The following is a 6,783-nucleotide window of genomic DNA, read 5'->3' as shown; positions in this document are numbered from 1 at the left end:
CGTATGACATAAGCTTGCCCTTCCAGCAGCTCAGTTTTTTCTCAAATCGATCCTTAATGCTCTTCCACTCTTTATTAGAGAGCTTGCGATGGTGGATTGGTATACCCAGATACGTGAAGGGTAGAGACCCCAATTCACACCGAAACAATTCTTTGTAAGCTTGTTGTTCTTCTTTAGCTCTTCCCAAGCAGAACAATTCACTTTTGTGAAAGTTAATCTTCAACCCCGACAATTGTTCGAACAAGCATAAAACTAGTTTCATGTTTCTAGCCAAATCATGCTCCATAAAGATGATAGTATCATCAGCGTACTATAGGATAGATACTCCCCCGTCAACTAAATGCGGGGCGAGGCCACCTATCTGACCATCATCCTTGGCCCTTCCTATGAGAATTTTCAACATGTCAACGACTATGTTGAACAATATTGGCGACATCGGATCTCCTTGTCGCAGACCCTTATGTGTCTGGAAATAATGACCTATGTCATCATTAACCCTGATTCCAACACTGCCTTTTTGCGTGAATAAGTCTACCTGGTCTCTCCAGACCTGATCGAATCCTTTCATATGCAAATCCTGCTAAAGAAAAGGCCATTTTACCTTGTCGTACGCTTTCTCAAAATCCACTTTGAAAATCACCCCATCTAGGTTTTTCGTGTGGATTCCATGGAGCGTTTCATGCAGAACCACAACCCCTTCTAGGATATTTCTGTCCGACATGAAAGCAGTTTGGGATGGCTGCACCACAGAATGCACAATCTGTGTAAGCCTATTAGTCCCAACTTTGGTGAAGATTTTAAAGCTAACATTAATAAGACAGATCGGCCTAAATTGCTCAATTCTTACAGCCTCTATTTTCTTAGGAAGCAGAGTGATAGTACCGAAATTCAAGTGAAACAACTGCAACTGTCCCAAGAAAAGATCCTGGATCATCGGAAGCAAGTCCCCCTTAATAATGTGCCAGCACTTTTTATAAAACCCCGCCGGAAAACCATCTGGTCCTGGAGCTTTATTATTTTTCATTTGGGAGATTGCTTCAAACACCTCTTTCTCTGAAAATGGGGCAGTCAAAATATCGTTCTTATCAACTGTGAGCTGAGGAACATCCTCAATCCTCGACTCATCCAAAGAAACAAAATTGTCCTCAGGAGGCCCAAACAGCTGCTTATAATAATTGGTGATATAAACCTTTAGGTTCTCCTGTCCTAAAATCGTTCCCTCATCTTGCTCAAGCTGAAAGATTCTCTTCTTTCTGTGCTTGCAATTCGCAATCATGTGGAAGAATTGTGTGTTATCATCCCCTTGGACTATTTTGCGCACTTTAGCTCGCAGTGCCCACTTCAATTCCTCCTCACGGAGCAATTCTTTCAATCTTAACTCCGCCTCCACTTTACTTTCCAGCTCTCTGGCATCTAAGATGGAGGACTCAACTTTTAAGTCTAGGGATTGAATAAGCAAAAGGAGCCTTTCCTTCTCAGCCTTATATATCCCACTGAGATGTTTAGCCCAACCCCGCAAGAACTGCCTCAAATGCCTGATTTTATTTTGTCAACGCTCAGCATTTGTTCTCCCTCCTAAGTCTATAGCCCATTCTCTTGCAATTAGATCTAGAAACCCTTCTCTTTCAAACAATGTTGATTCAAAAGAGAATGTGCTCTTGTTCCCCACATGCGCTGCCCCTCCTAAGTCAACCAATAATGGGGTATGATCTGAGATTGCGCGAGAGAGTGCTTGGAACATCACAAGGGGAAACTTCTGTTCCCATTCGACGCTTGCAAGAACCCGATCTAACTTCTCAAAAGTCGGGACTGGTAATGTGTTAACCCAAGTGAACTTCCTACCAGAAAGCTCAATCTCTCTAAGGTCTAGGCTTTCAATAATTTTATTAAACATAAACGACCATCTATTGTCAAAGTTATCATTGTTTTTTTCCTCCCGTCTATGGATAATATTAAAATCGCCCCCAATCAGGATTGGGAGCTGCTCATTACCACAAATACGGACTAAATCCGCCAAAAAGTCTGGTTTGAGTTCAGGTTGCGCAGCCCCATATACCGCCACCAAAGCCCAATTAAATCCATTGGCCTTTGACCGAACCCAAAACTTAACCGCAAAGTCTCCCATAACCACATTCCTAACTTCCAAAGAATCGCATTTAACCCCAAGTAAAATCCCACCGGATCTTCCTCTTGGGGGTAGACAATGCCAATCAAAGTCAACCCCACCCGACAGAGTACTAAGGAACTGGGGTGTGAAATTGTCCCTTCCAGTTTCTGAAAGGGCAATAAAATCCAATTTATGATCTATAGAAGCATCCGCTAGAAACCTTCTTTTAGCCAAGTCCTTAAGACCTCTGCTATTCCAAAAAATTCCTTTCATAATTTATCATAAAAAAATTAGTGGTTCGGATCCTAGCACTTCTACGCACAGCCGATGTCGGATAAATCCTACGATTCCATTTGCGCATCGGTTTGTTTTGGTTCTCTACCCGGTCCACACAACCGAGTTCGGTGGACACATCCACCTGGGACGCAACAATACTGGATTTCCTTGGGGAGGTAAAGCAGTCCTCATCCTCATTCTCAGGGATAGAGGGTGCCAGATCCGCACAAAAGCTATCAAGCACATTGACCCCCAAAGCATCTACCTCAGAATCGTTCATCGGTTTAATAGCCGCTAGGTTTCTAATCATCTCTAAAGTGCGCTGATATGTCTCCAACGTATCTACTTTTCCAAACACTTTTGCCCTTGTTTTGGACTCTAACTTGCATGATTTGAATGAAACTAACCCGGACTGACGCTGTTTTCAGCAGAACTGCCATGATGTTGTTTTATGTGTAGAAAAGAAAAGTTCTCAGAATGTCCTGGAAATCCACGGAGGCACTTTTTGGAATTAATAAGAATTTTTGGCGAAAGAATCAATACCAGGGGGCCCACAGGCTGTCCACGAGACAGTGGGGCGCCCCCCCCTAGGGCGCGCCCTCCTATCTCGTGGGCCTGCTGGACCCCCACCGACCTCAACTCTAACTCCATATATTCACGTTTAGGGAGAAAAAAATCAGGGAGAAAGTTTCATCGCGTTTTACGACATGAAGCCGCCGCCAAGCCCTAATCTCTCTCGGGAGGGCTCATCTAGAGTCCGTTCGGGGCTTCGGAGAGGGGGATTCGTCGCCATCGTCATCATCAACCATCCTCCATCACCAATTTCATGATGCTCACCACCCTACGGGAGTAATTCCATCGTAGGCTTGCTGGACGGTGATGGGTTGGATGAGATTTACCATGTAATCAAGTTAGTTTTGTTAGGGTTTGATCCCTAGTATCCGCTATGTCCTGAGATTGATGTTGCTATGACTTTGCTATGCTTAAAGCTTGTCACTAGGGCCCGAGTGCCATGATTTCAGATCTGAACCTATTATGTTTTCATGAATATATGTCTGTTCTTGATCCTATCTTGCAAGTCTATAGTCACCTATTATGTGTTATGATCCGACAACCCCGAAGTGACAATAATCGGGATACTTCTCGGTGATGACCGTAGTTTGAGGAGTTCATGTATTCACTATGTGCTAATGCTTTGTTCCGGTTCTCTATTAAAAGGAGGCCTTAATATCCCTTAGTTTACTTTAGGACCCCGCTACCACGGGAGGGTAGGACAAAAGATGCCATGCAGGTTCTTTTCCATAAGCACGTATGACTATTTACAGAATACATGCCTACATTACATTGATGAACTGGAGCTAGTTCTATGTCACCCTATGTTATAGCTATTACATGAGGAATCGCATCCGGTATAATTATCCATCACTGATCCATTGCCTATGAGCTTTTCATATATTGTTCTTCGCTTATTTACTTTTCCGTTGCTACTGTTACAACTACTACAAAAACCCCAAAACAATTATCTTTACTTTTGTTACCGTTACCATTATTATCATACCACTTTTGCTACTAAATACTTTGCTGCAGATACTAAGTTATCCAGGTGTGATTGAATTGACAACTCAACTGCTAATACTCAAGATATTCTTTGGCTCCCCTTGTGTCTAATCAATAAATTTGGGTTGAATACTTTACCCTCGAAAGCTGTTGTGATCCCCTACACTTGTGGGTTATCAAGACTAATTTCTGGCACCGTTGCCGGGGAGCATAGCTCTATTCTCTGAGTCACTTGGGATTTATATCTGTTGATCACTAAGAAGAACTTGAAAGACGACTGAACTACTATTTTTCCCTCAACTACGAGGGGAGGTAAGGAACTGCCATCTAGCCTTGCACTAGATTCTCCTTCTGTTATTAGTAAACTTGCGACACCTACACCCGCTACTGCTATGAATTCTGATATGTCACATGTTATTGATGATGCCACTTCTGCTATGAATGATGAAACTACTTCTGTGTGTGATACTACTTTGCCATTAGGTGAATTCCTTGATGAACAACTTGCTAAAGTTAGGGGGAATGAAATTACTGAAGAACCTATTATTGATGATAGTGATGGTGAAGGTTCTCCCAATGATTATGTATTGCCTGTTGTTCCTAAGGGTTATGTTATGAATGAAGAAGCTGCTAGGGAAATCTTTGCTTGCAATGATAGATATGATCTTAAGAAATTATTAGCTAAATGGAAGCAGCAGTCTCTTAATGCTAGAATGAAACCTGACCCTGCTTTTGCTACTTCACCTATCTGTGTTACTAATAAGGATTATGAATTTTTTGTTGATCCTGAGATTATTACTTTAGTTGAATCTGATCCTTTTTATGGCCTTGAATCTGAAACTGTTGTGGCACATCTTACCAAGTTAAATGATATAGCCACCCTATTTACTAACACTAGTAGAAAAGGGGGCAAAGGTCCAGGTCGGGTCAGCCCATTAGTCCCGGTTCAGTCCAGAACCAGGACCCATTGGGGCATTGGACCCGGTTCGTGAGCCCCGGGGGCCGGCCGAGCCACGTGGGCCATTGGTCCCGGTTCGTCTGGACCTTTTGGTCCCAGTTGGTGGGACGAACCGGGACCAATGGGCCTCGCTCCTGGCCCACCACCATTGGTCCCGGTTGGTGGCTTGAACCGGGACCAAAGGCTGCCCTTTAGTCTCGGTTCATGCCACCAACCGGGACCAATGAGGTGCCTATATATACCCCCTCGAGCAAGAGCAGAGCACACTGCTCTGTTTTTTCTGGCCGCCGAGGGGGAGAGGGCTTGGTGGTGCTCTAGCTCACCTCCTATGCACACAAGGTGTTCGATGGAATGTCTGAGCCACACTACTTAAGCTTTCTCCTCTCCAAGCTCGACCTCCAAGCTCCATTTTCCTCAATATTTTTCTAGGTTTAGCGGTCCGACACGCCCCGTCCCCGTCTTCACCGCTGTCGATTACTCGCGCCGATCTCATCGCTGGCACCACCGTGGTGAGCCTCTTGTTCTTATCTTCTTTCTGAAAGGAAAAATATTCTTACTTGTATGTTTAGATAGATACTTGTATTATTTTCTTACTTTTATTATTGCATCTTATATAGTGCGATGGTTTTGGTATTCGTCCCCGTCGGCCCTCGTCCTGTCTATGATTCGGATGTGGTATATATTATCCTTTCATAACTATTGGTTCATTTATTGTTTATGACAATTATGCCGACCAACGTGACATAGATTTTATTTTATCTGGGAGGTTGTTGAACCGGAAATTCCAACCGACCCTATTGTCGAGAGGTTAAATTTAGTTGAAGAAGAAAACAATTTCTTGAAGGAAAAAATAAGAAAAATTAAGGAGGAGAAGATGATATTGGAGTTGCATGTTGCGGATGTCGTCGATGATCACAAGATCAAGATGGATGCAATGCGCTTGAAGATTAGAAAGATTAGAAAATATGCCATTCGTACCGAGGCTTGGTATCATTATGCCGTTGGATTAGTTGTTACCTTGGTTGCGATTATGATCGCATTTGTTTTCACATTGAAATGTTTTACATAGTTTCAATGTATGGTTTAATTAATTCAGATGCTCTGCAAAGCTTTATGTTGTTAGATGAGAACTATGTATGTACTTTGGTTTTAATGTGATGATGAACTTCTATTAATTTGGTCACTTAATTATCTATTCATGATGTTCTGTAATGGTTTTTGACACACTTAATTATATATAATGCATGCAGATGAATCGGCAATGGATGTACGGTGACAGACACACCTCCGAGTACATTAAGGGCGTGCATGATTTTCTCGAAGTGGCCGAGGCAAACAAGCAGAATGGTTTTATGTGTTGTCCATGCCCTATATGTGGGAATATGAAGTCTTACTCTGACTGGAAAATCCTTCACACCCACCTACTTTACAAGGGTTTCATGCCACACTATAATGTTTGGACGAGGCACAAAGAAATAGGGGTTATGATGGAAGACGGCGAAGAAGAAGAGTATGATGACAACTATGTGCCCCCTGAATACGGTGATGCTACTGAACATCAAGAGGAACCGGATGATGTGCACGATGATGCTGCAACGGGCGAAGCTGCTGAAGATCAAGAGGAATCAGACGATGTGCCCGATGATGATGATCTTCGCTGGGTCATTGTCGATGCAAGGACGCAATGCGAAAGTCAAAAGGAGAAGCTGAAGTTCAATCGCATATTAGAGGATCACAAAAAAGGGTTGTACCCCAATTGCAAAGATGGCAACACAAAGCTCGGTACCGTACTGGAATTGCTGCAGTGGAAGGCAGAGAATGTTGTGCCTGACAAAGGATTTGAGAAGCTACTGAAAATATTGAAGAAGAAGCTTCCAAAGGAAAA

The sequence above is a fragment of the Triticum dicoccoides genome, chromosome 2B (genome assembly GCF_002162155.2).
Source record: "Triticum dicoccoides isolate Atlit2015 ecotype Zavitan chromosome 2B, WEW_v2.0, whole genome shotgun sequence".
In the NCBI taxonomy this organism is placed as follows: Eukaryota; Viridiplantae; Streptophyta; class Magnoliopsida; order Poales; family Poaceae; genus Triticum; species Triticum dicoccoides.
This window is presented reverse-complemented; position numbering follows the sequence as displayed.